The following is a 22418-nucleotide window of genomic DNA, read 5'->3' as shown; positions in this document are numbered from 1 at the left end:
AACCTAAAGGGGTTGTCCAGAATGATGCTTAAAGGGGTTGTCCAGAATGACCTTAAAGGGGTTGTCGAGAATGAACATAAAGGGGTTGTCCAGAATGAACTTAAAGGGGTTGTCCAGAATGATGCTTAAAGGGGTTGTCCAGATGGAACTTAAAGTGGTTGTCGAGAATAGTGCTTAAAGGGATTGTCCAGAATGAACATAAAGGGGTTGTCCAGAATGGTGCTTAAAGGGGTTGTCCAGAATGAACTTAAAGGGGTTGACCAGAATGAACTTAAAGGGGTTGTCCAGAATGAACTTAAAGGGGTTGTCCAAAATGGTGCTTAAAGGGGTTGTTCAGACTGAACTTAAAGGGGTTGTCCAGAATGGTACTTAAAGGGGTTGTCCAGAATGGTGCTTAAAGGGGTTGTCCAGAATGCACTTAAAGTGGTTGTCCAGAATGAACTTAAAGGGGTTGTCCAGAATTAACCTAAAGGGGTTGTCCAGAATGGTGCTTAAAGGGGTTGTCCAGAATAAAGTGACTTGTTGAGGTGACAATATACATTGTAGATACATTCTGTAGTCCTTCACCTGCACCTTATAGTAAGGCAGAACAAGGCATCGATATTCTGAATATTTGGGGAGGTTTTACGTAAATCCCTGCAGTAAAAATCTGGAATCTAGGAATTTGGACAAAGGGCTGAGATTCGGGGTTTTCTTGACTTTTCGGAGAAGAGATGGTGCCGGGAGCATCTTAGAAGCTGACAAGTGTCTCATGACCCCGGTATACCGAGCGCTCCGTGACTCAGCATAAAACATGGAAAAGTGACTCAGCAGAACGCCCTATAATATAAAGATATAGTGTCACTATCTACATGACCATCATCCCTGTGTATTATCATTACCTCTCTACTCCTGCCTCCGCACATAACGATAAAGCTCCATAGATGATTGGAAGAAGTAAAAAAGGACAGTGACCCATCATAGGAAATTATAGGGTTAATAGTCTAGATTCTGGAAAAGGGGTAAGGGAGGTCATCAGCATCACTATAGGGTTTAATCCCATCCTCAGAGATTATCAATTAAAATTGTAGCAAATTATTGGTTATTTATTTATTTATTTAAATAAATAAATTAATCAATAAATCAATAAATGAATGAATGGATGAAATACAACACAATGTTCATCAGGGATAATAAAAGATACCAATTTACAAAAGACATAGAATATCTCCATGACTGATCGCAACTATCTTAAGTAAAAAAATAAATATTTTCAAGAAAGAGGAGAAGTATGCGATATTCCCCGAAACGCGTTGACTACAAAATATAAGAAAGATTAATATTCATCTACAGCAATGACAATCTCTGATAGTTACAAAACATACTGCGAAAATAACTGGATGCTTTGGATTGGAGGGCTGTATCTAAGCTTTTGTCATAGATTCTCATATTATCTGGGGGGGGGTCCTAACTTATAGAAAATTCCAATTAATTTATGATTACTTTCCTTAAGTAGAGGAAATATTCACTTAACTGGTAGCTGCCAGCCTAAACCTCATAATAGCCCCCATCCACCACATACATATATGTATAAACTACTGCCAGGCACTTTAATGTGGATTAGGCTCATGGATTTCAACATGCCTGATCCTTTACTTTTTTTTAGGTAAAATAAGCCATTAGGTGTCAATCAATTTGCTTATTCCCCATAAGAACAATAAGGGATCGGGCATGTTGAAATCCAACTGCCTATTCCCTCTAAGGATAGTAAAGGATCGGGCATGTTGAAATCCAACTGCTTATTCCCCCTAACAAAAGTAAAGGATAGGGCATGTTGAAATCCAACTGCTTATTCCCCCTAAGAACAGTAAAGGATCGGGCATGTTGAAATCCAACTGCCTATTCCCCCTAAGAATAGTAAGGGATCGGGCATGTTGAAATCCAACTGCTTATTCCCCCTAAGAACAGTAAAGGGTCGGGCATGTTGAAATCCAACTGCCTATTCCCCCTAAGAATAGTAAGGGATCGGGCATGTTGAAATCCAACTGCTTATTCCCGCTAAGAACGGTAAAGGATTGGGCATGTTGAAATCCAACTGCTTATTCCCCCTAAGAACAGTAAAGGATAGGGCATGTTGAAATCCAACTGCTTATTCCCCCTAAGAACAGTAAAGGATTGGGCATGTTGAAATCCAACTGCTTATTCCCCCTAAGAACAGTAAAGGATTGGGCATGTTGAAATCCAACTGCTTATTCCCCCTAAGAACAGTAAAGGATCGGGCATGTTGAAATCCAACTGCTTATTCCCCCTAAGAACAGTAAAGGATCGGGCATGGTGAAATCCAACTGCCTATTCCCCTAAGAATAGTAAAGGATCGGACATGTTGAAATCCAACTGCTTATTCCCCTAAGAATAGTAAAGGATCGGGCATGTTGAAATCCAACTGCCTATTCCCTCTAAGAACAGTAAAGGATCGGGCATGTTGAAATCCAATTGCCTATTCCCCTAAGAATAGTAAAGGATCGGACATGTTGAAATCCAACTGCTTATTCCCCTAAGAATAGTAAAGGATCGGGCATATTGAAGCCCAACTGCCTAATCCTCCCCCCCCCCAACAGCTGAGAAATCCACAATAAGCAGGTTTGATCAACATTTACATGTAAGACTGACTTTACTATATGTTTTGCTGTGTCATTGTAAGATGAATTTTGTTCAGTCACGGTTCACATGGGGCCCGGAAAATCCATCATCAGCATCAGCGCATCATAAAACAACTCCAGTCCTGGGACAGTTTTATTGTGTTTGTGGCTCACAGTGGAAATAAAGGAGAAAAAAGGGAATAATTGCCCCTATAGGTATTAAAGTTGAACATCAAATATAAATATACAGTATATCACTGTGGAATTGTTTTAGCTAGGTGAGAAAATAATGCTGCAAAGAATGATTTCAAAATTAGAAGTGTTGCTGGTTTATTTTTTATCAAATAACAAATTGTACAGTGAATAAACAAAAATTAAATTTAAATCCCATCAATATTTGGTGACCACGCCTTTATCACTTCTTCTTGGTAAGTCGTCTATAGTTTTTGAAGGAAATTGTTGTTCCAAACATCTTGGAGAACTAACCACAGATCTTCTGTGTATGAGGCTTGTGCGGATCCTTTTGTCTCTTTATGTGATCCCAGACAGAATGGATTATACAAAATCAGGGCTCAAAGGGGGCAGGATCATCACTCGCAGGGATTTGTGGGTGTCAGATCATCGTCCCCAGGGATTTGTGGGGGTCGTTTCAAGCCTTCCAGGGTTCTGTGAGAACTGGATCATCACTTCCAGGGCTCTGTGGGGGCCGATCATTGCTCCCAAGGCTCTGTGGGGGCCGGATCATCCCTTCCAGGGCTCTGTGGGGGCCGGATCATCACTTCCAGGTCTTTGTGGGGGCCGGATCATCACTTCCAGGGCTCTGTGGGGGCCGGATCATCACTTCCAGGGCTCTGTGGGGGCTGGATCATCACTTTCAAGCCTCTGTGAGGGACGATTCATCACTTCCAGGGCTCTTTAGGGGGCCGCCGCCATCTGTGCATTACTTCAGATGATTTCTGCCACTGTTCACAGGAACTCTTTGCAGAGCGTTACCAATGGCAGCAGCGAACAGCCAAGCACAGGCAAACAGGTGATGTTGTTGTGTGACAGAGGCCTGGAAGTGATTATCTCCCCCACAGAGCCCTGGAAGAGATGATCCGGCCCACACAGAGCCCTGGCAGTGATGATCCGGCCCCCACAGAGCCCTGGCAGTGATGATCCGGCCCCCACAGAGCCCTGGCAGTGATGATCCAGCCTCCACAGAGCCCTGGAAGTGATGATCCAGCCTCCACAGAGCCCTGGAAGTGATGATCCGGCCCCCACAGAGCCCCGGAAGTCATGATCCGGCCCCCACAGAGCCCTGGAAGTGATGGTCTGGCCCCCACAGAGCCCTGGAAGTGATGATCCGGCCCCCACAGAGCCCTGGCAGTGATGATCCGGCCCCCACAGAGCCCTGGAAGTGATGATCCGACCCCACAGAGCCCTGGAAGTGATGATCCGGCCCCCACAGAGCCCTGGAAGTGATGATCCGGCCCCCACAAAGTCCTGGAAGTGATGATCCAGCCCCCACAGAGCCCTGGAAGTGATGATCCAGCCCTCACGAAGCCCTGGCAATGATGATCCAGCCCCCACAGAGCCCTGGCAGTGATGATCCGGCCCCCACAGAGCCCTGGCAGTGATGATCCGGCCCCCACAGAGCCCTGGCAATGATGATCCGGCCCCCACAGAGCCCTGGAAGTGATGATCCGACCCCACAGAGCCCTGGAAGTGATGATCCGGCCCCCACAGAGCCCTGGAAGTAATGATCCGGCCCCCACAAAGTCCTGGAAGTGATGATCCAGCCCCCACAGAGCCCTGGAAGTGATGATCCAGCCCTCACGAAGTCCTGGCAGTGATGATCCGGCCCCCACAGAGCCCTGGCAGTGATGATCCGGCCTCCACAGAGCCCTGGAAGTGATGATCCGGCCCCCACAGAGCCCCGGAAGTTATGATCCGGCCCCCACAGAGACCTGGAAGTGATGATCCGGCCCCCACAGAGCCCCGGAAGTCATGATCCGGCCTCCACAGAGACCTGGAAGTGATGATCCGGCCCCCACAGAGCCCTGGAAGTGATGATCCGGCCCCCACCACAGAGCCCTGGCAGTGATGATCCGGCCCCCACAGAGCCCTGGAAGTGATGATCTGACCCCACAGAGCCCTGGAAGTGATGATCCGGCCCCCACAGAGCCCTGGCAGTGATGATCCAGCCCCCACAGAGCCTTGGAAGTGATGATCCGACCCCACAGAGCCCTGGAAGTGATGATCCGGCCCCCATAGAGCCCTGGAAGTGATGATCCGGCCCCACAGAGCCCTGGAAGTGATGATCCGACCCCACAAAGCCCTGGAAGTGATGATCCGGCCCCCACAGAGCCCTGGCAGTGATGATCCGGCCCCCACAGAGCCCTGGCAGTGATGATCCGGCCCCCACAGAGCCCTGGAAGTGATGATCCGGCCCCCACAGAGCCCTGGCAGTGATGATCCGGCCCCCACAGAGCCCTGGAAGTGATGATCCGACCCCACAGAGCCCTGGAAGTGATGATCCGGCCCCCACAAAGTCCTGGAAGTGATGATCCGGCCCCCACAGAGCCCTGGAAGTGATGATCGGCCCCCCATATACTGTATATATATACATATATATATATATATATGTTAATGTCCATTGGGACAACTATTCGGTCTCTTCCCCTAACTCCCTATTTCTGTTCTGTCCACTGTGAGACACAAACAAAATAAAACTGTCCCAGGACTGGAGTTGTTTTATGATGCGCTGATGCTGATGATGGATTTTCTGTGCCCCATGTGAACCCTGAGTGAACAAAATTCATCTTACAATGACACAGCAAAACATACAGTAAAGTCAGTCTTACATGTAAATCTTGATCAAACCTGCCTATTGTGGATTTATCAGCTGTTGAGGGGGGGTGGAGAAGGATTAGGCTGTTGGACTTTAACATGCCTGATCCTTTACTGTTCTTAGGGGGAATAAGTAGTTGGATTTCAACATGCCCGATCCTTTACTGTTCTTAGGGGAATAAGCAGTTGGATTTCAACATGCCCGATCCTTTACTGTTCTTAGGGGGAATAAGCAGTTGGATTTCAACATGCCCGATCCTTTACTGTTCTTAGGGGAATAAGTAGTTGGATTTCAACATGCCCGATCCTTTACTGTTCTTAGGGGAATAAGCAGTTGGATTTCAACATGCCCGATCCTTTACTGTTCTTAGGGGAATAAGCAGTTGGATTTCAACATGCCCGATCCTTTACTGTTCTTAGGGGAATAAGTAGTTGGATTTCAACATGCCCGATCCTTTACTGTTCTTATGGGGAATAGGCAGCTGGATTTCAACATGCCCGATCCTTTACTGTTCTTATGGGGAATAGGCAGCTGGATTTCAATATGCCCTATTCTTTACTATTCTTAGGGGGAATAGGCAGTTGGATTTCAATGTGCCTGATCCTTTACTGTTCATAGAGGGAATAAGCAGTTGGATTTCAACATGCCTGATCTCTTACTGTTCTTAGGGGGAATAGGCAGCTGGATTTCAATATGCCCTATTCTTTACTATTCTTAGGGGGAATAGGCAGTTGGATTTCAACATGCCTGACCCTTTACTATTCTTAGGAGGAATAAACCACTGATTCCCACCTAATGGCTTATTTTACCTAAACAGTAAAGGATCGGGCATGTTGAAATCCATCAGCCCAATCCTTCTTTCCCCATCAAAGTGCCTGGCAGCAGTTTATTCATACATGTATGTGGTAAATGGGGTAAACGAGGGTTTGTCTGGCAGCTACCTAAAATGTATGGCCAGTTAAGTGAATATTTCCTCTACTTAAGGAAAGTAATCATAAATTAATTGGAATCTTCTATAAATTAGAAGAAAAACCCAGACAATATTAAAATCTAGGACAAAAACTTATTTTCGCAGTAAATTTTGTCACTATCAGAGATTATCATTCCTGTAAATTAATATTAGTTTTTGGGGGTATTTAGATTCTTTCTTTTTATATTTTGCATTCAACGCGTTTCGGGGGTATCCTACACTTTCCCCCTTTCTTGAAAATATATATTTTTTTACTTAAGATACTTAGTTGCGCTCAGTCATGGAAAGATTTAACGTCTTCTGTAAATTGCTACATTGTATTGTCCCCGATCAACAGGGCAGTGTGTGATAACCCGAAACGTGTTGGTGCAGAACATTATGTAGTACTTAAATTATTTATTTATTTAATTAAATAAATGACCAATAATTTGCTACAATTTTAATTGATAATTAGTGATGAGCGAGTACTAAAAAGCTCGGGTGCTCGAAGCTCGGGCCGAGCCTCCCAAGATACTCGTGTACTCGGCCCGAGCAACGAGCCCAATGTTATCCTATGGGAGACCCGAGTATTTTTGTGAAATGACCTCCCGGCAGCATGGAGAAACCCTAAAAATGTCACAAAAGTCTCAGAAGAGTGCTCAAATGACATGGCAACAGCATGGGGAAGACCCCTTGAAGCATTTATCACTCAAAAGTCACAGCTGTGAACAATTTTGTCCGCGTTTTACGCCATTTTTACGGACTCACCAGAAAACCTTCCAAAATGACCCCAAAATGATTTTTCATGGCGGAAATGTTAAGGGCACATACCCAATAGTGAGATAGATCTGGTGTATGTTACTTTTTGAGATCAATACATGAAAGATTTTACGTGAAAACATTGTGTGGCACTCCGATGTCCCTGAGAAGAGACGTACATGAAGGCCTCTTGAGTCTAATGTGCCCATTTTGAGGAAGTGAGTCTTTGTAGTATTTTCCTTTGCCAGGGCAGTCCTAAATTGTGAGGTTCACCAATGCCCCTGCATACAGACGTGCATGAGGGCCTCAAAACATTAAGTGTCCATTGTCAGGAAGTGGGTGTATTATAGTATAGCCCTTAGGCAGGGCAGCCAAAAATTGGGAGGCTCCACATTGTCCCTGGGTAGAGACGTGCATGATGGCCTTTAAACCTGAAGTGCCCATTGTAAGGAAGTGGGTCTATTTCAGTATAGCCCTTTGCCAGGGCAGCCAAAAATTGGGAGGCTCCACATTGTCCCTGGGTAGAGACGTGCATGAGGGCCTCAAAACATTAAGTGTCCATTTTAAGGAAGTGGGTGTATTTCAGTATAGCCCTTAGGCAGGGCAGCCAAAAATTGGGAGGCTCCACATTGTCCCTGGATAGAGACGTGCATGATGGCCTTTAAACCTGAAGTGCCCATTGTAAGGAAGTGGGTCTATTTCAGTATAGCCCTTTGCCAGGGCAGCCAAAAATTGGGAGGCTCCACATTGTCCCTGGGTAGAGACGTGCATGAGGGCCTCAAAACATTAAGTGTCCATTTTAAGGAAGTGGGTGTATTTCAGTATAGCCCTTAGGCAGGGCAGCCAAAAATTGGGAGGCTCCACATTGTCCCTGGGTAGAGACGTGCATGATGGCCTTTAAACCTGAAGTGCCCATTGTAAGGAAGTGGGTCTATTTCAGTATAGCCCTTTGCCAGGGCAGCCAAAAATTGGGAGGCTCCACATTGTCCCTGGGTAGAGACGTGCATGAGGGCCTCAAAACATTAAGTGTCCATTGTCAGGAAGTGGGTGTATTATAGTATAGCCCTTAGGCAGGGCAGCCAAAAATTGGGAGGCTCCACATTGTCCCTGGGTAGAGACGTGCATGATGGCCTTTAAACCTGAAGTGCCCATTGTAAGGAAGTGGGTCTATTTCAGTATAGCCCTTTGCCAGGGCAGCCAAAAATTGGGAGGCTCCACATTGTCCCTGGGTAGAGACGTGCATGAGGGCCTCAAAACATTAAGTGTCCATTTTAAGGAAGTGGGTGTATTTCAGTATAGCCCTTAGGCAGGGCAGCCAAAAATTGGGAGGCTACACGTTGTCCCTGGGTAGAGACGTGCATGAGGGCCTCAAAACATTGTTCCCATTGCAAAGGAGCGGGTCTCCTGTCGTTGTAATGTCCATTCTGCAAAGAATGGGCGAAAAAATTTACCACTGGGGGTATACCTGAAACAAAGACCTAACTATTGTAACGGTCATCATGATGGCGCATGAGGAGAAGGAGGAGCAGTCCAGCGATTATCCAAAGTCGAGAAGTGTACCCATGGGTGAGTGGAGGTACATGGCAAACTTTAAATTCCGCTCTCATTTGCTGGTGGTGTGGTGAAGTCTGGCCCAATCCAACCCTTGTTCATCTTTATCAGAGTCAGCCTGTCAGCATTTTCAGTTGACAGGCGGGTGCGTTTATCTGTAATGATTCCACCTGCGGCACTAAAAACACGCTCTGACAAAACGCTAGCAGCAGGGCAGGCCAGGACTTCCAAGGCGTAGAGAGCCAATTCATGCCACGTGTCCAGCTTGGATACCCAATAATTGTAAGGCACAGAGGAATGTCGGAGTACAGTTGTTCGATCTGCAAGGTACTCCTTCAGCATCTGGGCAAACTTAGGATTTCTTGTGGCACTACCCCGCACCTCAGGGGCTGTGGTACGTGAGGGGCTGAGAAAACTGTCCCACATCTTAAAGACTGTTCCCCTACCTCTGGCGGATTGGACTTGTGCCTCTCTCGGCTGTACGCCTCGGTTGTCCACTGATTCCTGACCTATGCCGCTAGCGTTTTGTGAGGGGAATGCTTTGCCTACTTCCGTGAGTATGGCCTTCCGAAACTGCTGCATTTTGGTTGACCTCTCATCCACGGGAATAAGAGACAAAAAGTTCTCCTTGTAGCGTGGGTCTAACAGTGTTACCAACCAGTAATGATTGTCGGCCAAGATGTTCTTAACGCGAGGGTCACGAGACAGGCAGCTTACCATAAAGTCAGCCATGTGCGCCAGACTCTTAACAGCCAGGACTTCAGTAGCCTGACCAACAAGATGACTGAACATGCTGTCCTCCTCCTCCTCCTCCTCCTCCTCCTCCTCCTCATCTACCCTGTCCTCTGGCCAGCCACGCTGAATCGAGGATATGACTGGTGTGCATGTCATATCCTCAATTTGGCCGGAGAGTTGCTCCATGTCTTCATCCTCCTCCTCGTCATAGTCCTCCACTGCACGTTGTGATGAGACGAGGCTGGGCTGTGTGTTATCACCCACACCCACTACTGTTTCTTGCTGCAACTCATCGCGCTCCGCCTGCAATGCATCATGTTTGTTTTTCAAAAGGGACCGTTTTAGAAGGCAGAGTAGCGGTATGGTGACGCTAATAATGGCGTCATCACCACTCACCATCTTGGTGGAGTCCTCAAAGTTTTGGAGGATGGTACATAGGTCTGACATCCATCTCCACTCCTCAGGTGTTATGTGTGGAGTTTGACCCATTTCCCGACGGCTTAGGTGATGCAGGTACTCAACAACTGCCCTCTTCTGCTCACATATCCTGACCAACATGTGCAGAGTTGAATTCCAACGCGTGGGGACATCACACACCAGTCTGTGAGCCGGAAGATGCAAACGGCGCTGAAAGCCGGCAAGGCCGGCTGAAGCAGTAGGTGACTTTCGAAAATGTGCAGACAGGCGGCGAACTTTTACCAGCAGATCAGACAGCTCTGGGTATGACTTTATAAACCGCTGAACCACGAGGTTGAGCACATGGGCCACGCATGGAACATGTGTCAGCTGGCCTCGCCTCAAAGCCGCCACCAGGTTCCGGCCATTGTCACAAACGACCTTTCCTGGCTTTAGGTTCAGAGGTGTGAGCCAGTGATCTGCCTGCTGTTTCAGAGCTGTCCACAGCTCTTCTGCATTGTGGGGTTTGTCACCTATGCAGATTAGCTTCAGCACAGCCTGTTGCCGCTTCGCCGAGGCAGTGCTGCAGTGCTTCCAGCTTGTGACTGGTGTGGAGGGCACAGTGGATGAGGATGCGCAGGAGGAGGAGGAGGCTGAAGAGCATGACATTCCGGAGCTGTAGAGTGTGGGTGAAACACTGACTGAGGTAGGGCCTGCAAACCTTGGTGTGGGAAGGACGTGTTCCGTCCCTCGCTCAGACTGGGTCCCAGCTTCCACAATATTAACCCAGTGTGCCGTCAACGAGATGTAGCGGCCTTGCCCACAAGCACTTGTCCACGTGTCTGTGGTTAGGTGGACTTTGGGTGAAACAGCGTTGTTCAGGGCACGTGTGATGTTTTGTGACACGTGGTTATGCAACGCGGGGACGGCACACCGGGAGAAATAGTGGCGGCTGGGGACCGAGTAACGTGGGACAGCTGCCGCCATCAGGTCACGGAATGCTTCTGTCTCCACCAGCCTAAAAGGCAACATTTCCAGCGCAAGCAGTCGCGAAATGTTAGCATTTAGAACTGTGGCATGTGGGGTGTTGGCAGTGTATTTGCGCCTGCGTTCAAAGGTTTGCTGAATGGATAACTGAACGCTGCGCTGGGACAAGGACGTGCTTGATGATGGTGTTCTTTCTGCGTAGGCAACTGCAGGTGCAGGAGTGGAGGAGGCTTGTTCGCAGGCAGCATGGACAGAGGATTGGCTCGCATGCACAACCAGCGAAGACGTAGCAGTGACATCAGCAAGCACTGCTCCTCGACTCTGTTGTACTTCCCACAAAGTCGGGTGCTTGGCTGACATGTGCCTGATCATGCTGGTGGTGGTCAGGCTGCTAGTTTTGGTACCCCTGCTGATGCTGGCACGGCAGGTGTTGCAAATGGCCTTTTTTGAATCATCTGGATCCAACTTAAAAAACTGCCAGACTCGTGAAGACCTAACATTTGTACAGGCACCTTGTGTCGTCGTGTTGTTACGGGGAACGGTTGCCTGACTTCTGCCTGGGACCACCACCCTGCTTCTTACTGCCTGTTGTGATGCTACGCCTCCCTCCCCCTGTGCACTGCTGTCCTCGCTCTGCATATCCTCCTGCCAGGTTGGGTCAGTTACTGGATCATCCACCACGTCGTCTTCCTCTTCCGCACCCTGCTCCTCCTCCTGACTTGCTGACAATTGTGTCTCATCATCGTCCACCACTTGTTGAGACACGTTGCCAACTTCGTGAGAACGTGGCTGCTCAAATATTTGGCTATCTGTACAGACGATCTCCTCATGACCCACTTCAATATGAGCTGGCGAGAGGCCAGAATGTGTGAATGGAAACGTGAACAGCTCTTCCGAGTGTCCAAGTGTGGGATCATTAATGTCCGAGGAGGACGTGTACTCAGCCTGGTGGTAGGAAGGAGGATCAGGTTCAGAAATGTGCGGTGCAGTATCACGGCTACTGACACTTGACCGTGTGGAAGACAGAGTGTTTGTGGTGGTGCCAATCTGACTGGAAGCATTATCCGCTATCCAACTAACAACCTGTTGACACTGGTCTTGGTTCAAGAGCGGTGTACTGCTGCGGTCCCCAAGAATTTGGGACAGGACGTGCGAGCGACTAGATGTGGCCCTTTGTTGTGGCGAAATTAGAGCTTGCCCACGACCTCGGCCTCTGCCTGCACCACCATCACGTCCACTTCCTTGTTCCTTGCCAATGCCCTTGCGCATTTTGCAATGCTGTGCACTGCTGACGTGTATATTCACTACTTGTGCGTTATATCAAAGTTTCTGGAAATTGCACACCAGTGCACCTGTACGCTGCCACCAACAGGCACACACGTGCGGTTTTAAAAACCAAGCACGGACGCAATAATAACCTAACACAGGTTTTAGGAGCAAAAATTAAGAACTCTGACACTATCAGCCACTGCTGACTGACGTGTATTATACACTACACTTGTGCGTTATATAATAGTTTGGTAAACGCACACCAGTGCACCTGTACGCTGCCACCAACAGGCACACACGTGCGGTTTTAAAAACCAAGCACGGACGCAATAATAACCTAACACAGGTTTTAGGAGCAAAAATTAAGAACTCTGACACTATCAGCCACTGCTGACTGACGTGTATTATACACTACACTTGTGCGTTATATAATAGTTTGGTAAACGCACACCAGTGCACCTGTACGCTGCCACCAACAGGCACACACGTGCGGTTTTAAAAACCAAGCACGGACGCAATAATAACCTAACACAGGTTTTAGGAGCAAAAATTAAGAACTCTGACACTATCAGCCACTGCTGACTGACGTGTATTATACACTACACTTGTGCGTTATATAATAGTTTGGTAAACGCACACCAGTGCACCTGTACGCTGCCACCAACAGGCACACACGTGCGGTTTTAAAAACCAAGCACGGACGCAATAATAACCTAACACAGGTTTTAGCAGCAAAAATTAAGAACTCTGACACTATCAGCCACTGCTGACTGACGTGTATTATACACTACACTTGTGCGTTATATAATAGTTTGGTAAACGCACACCAGTGCACCTGTACGCTGCCACCAACAGGCACACACGTGCGGTTTTAAAAACCAAGCACGGACGCAATAATAACCTAACACAGGTTTTAGGAGCAAAAATTAAGAACTCTGACACTATCAGCCACTGCTGACTGACGTGTATTATACACTACACTTGTGCGTTATATAATAGTTTGGTAAACGCACACCAGTGCACCTGTACGCTGCCACCAACAGGCACACACGTGCGGTTTTAAAAACCAAGCACGGACGCAATAATAACCTACTAACAGGTTTTTTTGGGGAGCGACAATTACAGTACAGACAAGTCAGACACTATCTGGACTGTTTTACACTGTGTACACCAGCCCCAGATATGAAGGCTGGTATACGGTCACCACTACCCTGCCTGCCTGCCTGCCTGTATACTGCTACAATAGTCCTGACAAGGACTCTTTTGGTCACTAGCCTGTATTCAGACCTGGCTATACCCTGCCTGTATATAGCAACAATAGTCCTGAGAAGGACTCTGCTACTGTACTCCGACCTGGCTATACCCTGCCTGCCTGTATACAACTAGAATAGTCCTGAGAAGGACTTTTGGTCACACTGTTTGCAGCCCTGCAACTGAAAAAGCTATAAAGGGCCGCAAAGCTTTCCCTGAATCAGCGACACTCTCCCTACACTCACTGTCAGAATAGCTGTGAGCAGAGCACAGCGCGCCGGCCGATATAAAGGCTCGGTGACGCTGTGCAGGCCGGCCAATCACTGCAATTCCACAACTAACAGGGCTGTGGCATTGCAGTGGTCTGCCAGCCAATCCCTGCATGAGGGCTGGCTCTCAAAAGAGCGCCAACATGCAGAAATGAAGACCACGAGTAAAGCACGAGTATCGCGAGATTACTCGGTCCCCGCCGAGCAGCCCGAGTACAGTGATACTCGTGCGAGTACCGAGTAGTGACAAGCATGCTCGCTCATCACTATTGATAATCTCTGAGCTCAGGATGAGATTAAACCCTATAGTGATGCTGATGACCTCCCTTAACCCTTTTCCGGAATCTAGTCTATTAACCCTATATTTCCTATACTAGGTCACTGTCCTTTTTTACTTCTTCCAATCATCTATGGAGCTTTATCGTTATGTGCGGAGGCAGGAGTAGAGAGGTAGTGATGATACACAGGGATGATGGTCATGTAGATAGTGACCCTGTATCTTTATATTATAGGGCGTTCTGCTGAGTCACTTTTCCATGTTTTGTGCTGAGTCACGGAGCGCTCGGTATACCGGGGTCATGAGACACTTGTCAGCTTCTAAGATGCTCCCGGCACCATCTCTTCTCCGAAAAGTCAAGAAAACCCCGAATCTCAGCCCTTTGTACAAATTCCTAGATTGCAGATTTTTACTGCAGGGAATTACCTAAAACCTCCCCATATATTCGGATATTGAAGCCTTGTTCTGCTTTACTATAGGGCGCAGGGGATCCACTACAGAATGTATCTACAATGTATATAGTCACCTCAACAAGTCCCTTTTTTGTACAGTTGAAAACTGGGGAACCTTATTGATCTGCCTTTGGGGTGCTGGGTGTCAGATCTCTGCGAGTCTCACACTGATTAATATGTTCTTTCTGGACAACCCCTTTAAGTACCATTCTGGACAACCCCTTTAAGTTCATTCTGGACAACCCCTTTAAGCGCCCTTCTGGACAACCCCTTTAAGTTCATTCTGGACAACCCATTTAAGTTAATTCTGGGCAACCCTTTTAAGTGCCATTCTGGACAACCCCTTTAAGCGCCATTCTGGACAACCCCTTTAAGTTCATTCTGGACAACCCATTTAAGTTCATTATGGACAACCCTTTTAAGTTCATTTTGGACAACCCCTTTAAATTAATTCTGGACAACCCTTTTAAGAACCATTCTGGACAACCCCTTTAAGCACCCTTCTGGACAACCCTTTTAAATTAATTCTGGACAACCCCTTTAAGTTCATTCTAAACAACCCCTTTAAGCACCATTCTGGACAACCCCTTTAAACGCCATTCTGGACAACCCCTTTAAGCACCATTCTGGACAACCCCTTTAAGTTCATTCTGGACAAATCATTTAAGAGCCATAGCCCCTTCAGTATAGCTGTATCAGGACTATGTTTTTGTGTAATGAGCTGTACGGTATTTTTTAATGGCACCATTTTGGGGTATATACTTTTTTTTGCTTTTTTCCTGCCAGTCAGTACTCTGTAGTGTTATCTGCAGGGCTGGCAATGACGCTGGCTGCACAGTGCACTTGGCTGCCCAGTTAGCATGAGACGGTGACAGATGTACTGGCCAATCAGAGCGTTTGGTCAATCAGCAAATTGGACAATCAGTACAGGACTGGCAGCCAATCAGTGGCCCTGACACCCCTATTCTGCACATTGCCCCAACTATTATATTTTTTCATTACTACATGGTACAATCAGCTTTTATTCATTATTATACTTTTCCCATTTTTTCATTGTTTACAATATAGGAATATAAACAAGTTCCGTATAAAAAAAAATATCCAAAGTCCTGCCATGGAGAGTAAAGGAAAACGGTCACAATGTTTTTTGTTGTCAGCATAAAGTACACAGAGACCCTGATTCCAGCGGTGTGTCACTTACTGGGTTGCTTGCTGTAGTTTTCATACAATCACTGTTTTATCAGCACTAGAAAATCATTAGAGGAATAGTAAACCTGCTGTCATGATTGTCCAACTCCGCCCCCTACCACTGATTGGCCACTTTCTGCCTATGCACAGTGTACACAGAAATGTGCCAATCAGTGGTGGGGGCAGGGTTATACAGAGCTCAGAATGCAGAGGACAGGTAGATCTGCAGCAGAGAAAACTGTGATTTTATCAAAATGGCAGCTAGCTCCAAATATCGTGTTTTTGTGTTTCCCCATAAATATGACAGGGTCTTATATTATTTTTTGCTCTGGGCTTATTTTCAGGGGGTGTCTTATATTTTATCATGAACAACAATCCACATTTATTTTTGAACAAAAAATCAACATTGATTCAAATCTAATCATCATCACATTCTGGAACATCAGCATTTCGTGTTCCTCCTATTACTGGGTCAGGTGCACATTTTCTTACCTGATCTGCTATTCTCCTGGTGCAGCACCCGTCCTATAGTGGTGGGTACATAACATATTTACAAAGGGTTAAATTACCTGCCTGAATGTATTATTCTCTAGGTACTGTTTAGTTTACCCCTTATACAAAGCAGACACCCCCTAAAAGAATCGCACTTACCAGACCCCAAATAATTAGAGTTGCCATGTGAATGGGCTCTCACATACAAATGCGCATCGCTGTCAGGTCTCCCTGCGTTCTACAACTTTTGGCTCCCCCTGGTGTCTGGAAGCGGTATCACTCAAGCGGAGTGACACTGGTACCCGATCTATTTGTAAGAAGTGCAGTGTAATGCATCTGGAAAGGTGAGGGGTCTGACAGTGATGCAGATCTCTGTGTGAGAGCCCATCCACCATCAGCACTGGCCAACTGTGATTATTAGGGGTCTGGTGAGTGTGCTTTTTTTGGGACTGATATGGGGGGGTTGTCTGCTTTCTTTTGGGGGTGTCTGCTTTCTTTTAGGGGTGTCTGCTTTCTTTTGGTGATGCCTGCTTTCTTTTGGGGATGTCTGCTTTCTTTTGGGGGTGTCTGCTTTCTTTTGGGGATGTCTGCTTTCTTTTGGGGGTGTCTGCTTTCTTTTGGTGATGCCTGCTTTCTTTTGGGGATGTCTGCTTTCTTTGGGGGTGTCTGCTTTCTTTTGGGGGTGTCTGCTTTCTTTTGGGGGTGTCTGCTTTCTTTTGGGTGTGTGCTTTCTTTGGGGGTGTCTGCTTTCTTTTGGGGATGTCTGCTTTCTTTTGAGGGTGTCTGTTTTCATTTGGAGGGTGTCTGCTTTCTTTTGGTAATATCTGCTTTCTTTTGGGGGTGTCTGCTTTCATTTGAGGGTGCCTGCTTTCTTTTGAGGGTGTCTGTTTTCTTTTTGGGGGTGTCTGCTTTCTTATTGTGGTGCCTGCTTTTTTTTGGGGGGGTATCTACTTTCTTTTGGGGGGTCTGCTTTCTTTTGGTGTTGTCTGCTTTCTTTTGGGGGTCTCTGTTTTCTTTTGGGGTGTCTGCTTTTGTGGCGCCCAGGCCTAGCCAGGTCGTCACAGATAACATACAAACACCCCCACCCCCATCAGACAGGGACACCAGCCAAACAAAAACCCTTGTTGCCTCCCTCCAGTGTCTGATGTCCACACCAGGTGGGGCGGAGCCAAGCGATTGGCCGCAACCACCGAGGAGTTCACAAGCCTGGAGGCGGGAAAAGTGTCAGTGAGGAGTTGAGTGTTGGAGTTTGAAGTGAGAGGAGTGAGCACTTGAGTGTCTGGGTTTGTGGCCCAGGCACTGACAGCAAGGTTGGCAGACGGTGGTGGCCGTCTGCAGGAGTGGTGAAGCAATGCGGAACCGTAGGACCGGGGTCGGGCGACGGCCCACCGGTACCGACCGGGGAGCGAAGTGAAGCCAGCACACACAGGCAGGGCCATCGGACCCCGACCAGGCTTGGAGCCGCCGACAATAGTCAGATCCGAATGTGACTGGAACCCCAGGGGTTTCCTAACAGCCAAAGACCCGATAGAAGGCAACCGCCCACACCGTGAGGGTATACAGCTACCGCCTAAGGCTAGAGACCCAAGGGCCAGCACCTGCGGGCAAACGGGCTCCTCCAGTACCCATACACCGGGGAGCGGACTACCGTTGGGAATCCATAGTAGTCAGAAGGAGAACATCAAGGTGCAGGGAAAGACAGCCGCCATCACTTGTCCAGGGAGAAGCACTGCAGCCGGCTTCGGGACCCGTCCATCCAGCCGTTTGGTTTACCGAGGACTTTGTACCTTTCTTGCTGAGTGAGTACACCCGTGCCATCCGGCACCGCGCTGTCCCTGCAACCCTGCACCTCACCAACCCAGCCTCCCCGTCACATCACCGGGCCCCGGGACCACCGACCCCTACCCACGGAGGGGGAAAACAACATCCCAGCTGCTCCCTACCATCGCTCCCGGGATCCCCGTCACCAGTAGCGGTGGTGCCCATCTTCACCACGACCTATGGGTGGCGTCACGGACTAAATCCCCCAAACCAACCACCCTTTTCACTCACGGGCGAGGAGTGCCGCTCGAGTCCCTGGATCCGGCCCACCGCTCGAACCACCGAGCAGCAGCCGCAGCAGTGCTGGACCCGAGCGTTAGCGAGCGCAGCGGCGCCCTCCCCGCCCGCGACTTTCTTTTGGGGATGTCTGCTTTCTTTTGGGGGTGCCTGTTTTCTCTTGGTGATGTCTGCTTTCTTTTGTGGGTGCCTGTTTTTCTTGGTGATGTCTGCTTTCTTTTGGGGTGCCTTCTTTCATTTGTGTGTGTCTGCTTCCTTTTGGGGGTATCTTTTCTTTTTGGGCGTGTCTACTTTCTTTGATGAAGAGTCCTGCTGTACTTTAACTTTTTCAACCGTTTAGACACTTCCTTCTGGAACCGCAACTAGGGCTTATTTTTGGAGTAGAGCTTATATTTTAAGCATACTCAAAAAAAAATCTAATTAGGGCTTATTTTCTGGGAAACAGAGTAAGTGACACATCACTGGAATCAGGATCTCTGCCCCTACATGATGCTAATCTCAGATGGGGGAGCAAAAACCTGGGGATAAATTCTCTTTAGGAACAAAAGGTTCTTCTTTATTTGTCAACAGCCATAAATACTTCAGAGTAAACTTTATATAAAGCAGAAACAACAGACCAATGCATTTCAAGCAACTGATCATGCTGCCATCATCATTATAAGGTGTCCTGGATCACACAACGCCTGCCACGTTCTCCACTTTACCTTAGATATTTATAATTAGAGCAGCTAAGGTTTTCCTAGAGTAACTTGTCCTTATTAATAAAACACAGCGTGACGCCCGGTAAACCATACACTAATCCCTTATTCATGAGCTTATACGTGTTCCATGAATTATTGATCCCTGAAGCCATGGATAGGCTGACGTTAAGTAACACTATGGGTGCGATAGTCAGTATTTCTTGGGTTACAGATCACAAGATCTGTGCACACAATATGACGACACCCTCACCCGCCCTATAGTCATGTTGATAGTTATCGAGCGTCCATCATTTTTATTTTTATTTCATAAATCAATAGTACAAATGAAAAGAAGAAACTTTGCAATATATCTCATCAGAAAAATCCACTTCTTTCTCCTCCCAGACTGATCATTCTATCTCAATTTAGGGGTTCAGTGAAGAAACATTTACCATTAATGACATAGATGACAGTTGGTGCTTTTAAAACTCTATGGAGAGATGTACCGTAGCGCTGGTGTCTCTGCAGAGACGCCAACTTACTCACTGCTCCGGCTTGGTCGTGTCTTCCCCCACACTTCCCTGGTCATCCACGTGTGCTGCTGCCACCTTCCTTACCTCCCTGGCATTACATGCCACACAGGATTCCTGGGACTGCACATCAGACACGATCGCGCCCACACACTGGCTCTCCTCTTAAAGGACTGGCACACTATTTCCAGGAAATGTCTTCCAGCACTGTGTATTTGAGGCATCCTCCTATTAGGGGATGTGCCTGTGCAACACATTCAGTTAATCGGTATACCAGTTTGCTAGCTAGTTCTCAGGTCCCGTTAACCCCGTGTCTGTCTCCAGTACCTGCCTTCCCATATCTGTCTACCCCTGCCATGCCCACCATTGCTGTCCGTACCCGCCTGTCCAGCCTACCTCAGTCACCCCACCCGTACCTGTTTATACCTGAGTCCATCACCTCTCCTGATGGTCAGCTGCCACAGTCCCGGTCACTGCCCTGGGAGTGGTACCTGGCATCCGCCTTTCGGAGGGCACTAAGTTAAGCCCTCCTGTGGTCCAATGGGTCCACTAATCCCACTCGCTGCCCCAACACCGGCCGCGAGCATTACAAGAGATAAGTAGCTAGAGGAAGACACAGACATTCTTCTGCAGGATCTCCTAACACAGTGATGGCTAACCTATGACTCGAGGCCTGGCCTAGCGATTCTTTTTTTTTAATGGTTGAAATAAACAAATGTATTTAATATAAAAAATCTGGAATGCCATTACATACTATAACTGCGGGAGCTGGGTTTTTTTCTCTCCCCTCTTGAACAGTTTTATTGTGTTTGTGTCTCACAATGGACAGAACAGGAACAGGGAGTTAGGAGAAGGGAGGAAATAATTGCCCCTATGGACATTAAAGTTGGACATCAATTATATATACATATACACTATACATATGTTTATATATATTTATGTACATATACAGCACGGTGTTAACATTGGCAGGTGAGAAAACAATACAGCAAAGAATGCTTTCAAAATTGGAAGTGTTGTTACTTTATTTTTATGAAATACCAACATGTTGGAGAACTAACCACCAATCTTCTGTATATGAGACTTGTGCGGATCCTTGTGTCTCTTCATGTGATTCCAGACAGACTGGATGATGTGAGATCAGGGCTCTGTGGGGGTCGGATCATCACTTTCAGGGCTCTGTGGGGGCCGGATCATCACTTAGAGGGCTCTGTGGGGGCCGGGTCATTGCTTCCAGGGCTCTGTGGGGGCCAGATCATTGCCTCCAGGGCTCTGTGGGGGCCAGATCATTGCTCCCAGGGCTCTGTGGGGGCCGGATCATTGCCTCCAGGGCTCTGTGGGGGCCAGATCATTGCTCCCAGGGCTCTGTGGGGGCCGGATCATTGCTTTCAGGGATCTGTGGGGGCCAGATCATTGTTCCCAGGGCTCTGTGGGGGCCGCATCATTGCTTCTAGAGCTCTGTGGAGGTCGGATCATCACTTAGAGGGCTCTGTGGGGGTCGGGTCATTGCTTCCAGGGTTCTGTGGGGGCCGGATCATCACTTAGAGGGCTTTGTGGGGGCCAGGTCATTGCTTCCAGGGCTCTGTGGGGGCCGGATCATTGCTTCCAGGGCTCTGTAGGGGCCGTATCATCACTTCCAGGGCTTTGTGGGGGCCAGGCCATTGCCTCCAGGGCTTTGTGGTGGCCGGGTCATCACTTCCAGAGCTCTGTGGGGGCCGTACCATTACTTTCAGGGCTTTGTGGGGCTACACTTTCAAGGCTCTGTGGGGGCCGGATCATTGCTTCGAGGGCTCTATGGGGGACGGATCATCACTTTCATGGCTCTGAGAGGGCCGGATCATTGCTTCGAGGGCTCTATGGGGGTGGGATCATCACTTTCATGGCTCTGTGGGGGCTGGATCATCACTTCCAGAACTCTGTTCTTCTTTATATTGAAGATCATTCTTAATGACATTGGCTTTATGTTTGGGGCCGTTTTAATGCTAAAAAATAAAATTGAATCCAATCATAAGTCTAACTGATGGTATCACATAATGGATAAGTATCTGCCTGGCTTTCTCAGCATTGTGGACACCAATAAATGGACAATGCTGAGGACCATAGACACAAGGATCGGCTAAAGAAGCTTAGTGCAGCAGATAAAAGATCCGTCGTAATTAATGCCTGTCTAAATTGTAAGATGTCCAGCAGTGCCATCAGCTCAGAATTGGCAGCAACCAGTGGAACCAGCTACACCCATCTACTGTTTGGAGAAGTCTGGCCAGAAGTGGTCTTCAAGGAAGAATTGTGGCCAAAAACTATAGGTATGGAGACAAGAGCTAGAGACTCAACAATGCATGAAAACATAGGAACTGAGGTGCAGAAAGATGGCACCAGGTGCTCTGGACTGATGAGACAAAGGACAGTTTGTTCCCGAAAGAGCTGCACAATAGTGTTTGCAAGAACAGTGGAGCACAGTGGATGATCCCGCAAGTTTGGAGCTGTATTTGACCAAATGGCGTTGGGGATTTGGTCAGGATTAATGGCATCCTCAATGCTGAGAAATACAGGCAGATACTTATCCTTCATGTGATACCATCAGGGAGGTGTCGAATTGGCTCCAACTTTATTCTGGAGCCGGAGAACAACTCCAAACATACAGCCAAACTCATTAAGAAGTAGCTTCAGCGTAAAGAAGTCCTGGAAATTATGATCCAGCCCCAACAGAGTCTGGAAGTGAATATCTGGCTACCACAGATTCCGGAAAGTGATGACCAGGTCCCGACAAAGCCCTGGAAATGATGATCCGGCCCCCACAGAGCCCTGGAACTGATGATCCGGCCCCCACAGAGCCCTGATCTATGTGATAGTCCGGCCCCACAAAGCCCTGGAAGTGATGGTCTGGCTCCCACAGAGCCCTGGAAGAAATGATACAGCCCCAACAGATCCTGGAAGTGATGATCTGGCCCCCTAAGAGTCCTGAAAGTGATGATCTGGCCCCCAAAGAACCCCAGAAGTGATGATCTGACCTAAAGAGCCCTGGAAGTGATGGTCTGGCTAGCATAGAGCCCTGGAAGTGATTGTCAGGCCTCCACAGAGCCCAGGAAGTCATGATCCAGCCCCCACAGAGCCCTGGAAGTGATGA

This window comes from Anomaloglossus baeobatrachus, chromosome 11 (genome assembly GCF_048569485.1).
Source record: "Anomaloglossus baeobatrachus isolate aAnoBae1 chromosome 11, aAnoBae1.hap1, whole genome shotgun sequence".
In the NCBI taxonomy this organism is placed as follows: domain Eukaryota; kingdom Metazoa; phylum Chordata; class Amphibia; order Anura; family Aromobatidae; genus Anomaloglossus; species Anomaloglossus baeobatrachus.
The sequence above is the reverse complement of the archived record's forward strand: the minus strand, read 5'-3'. Positions refer to the sequence as shown.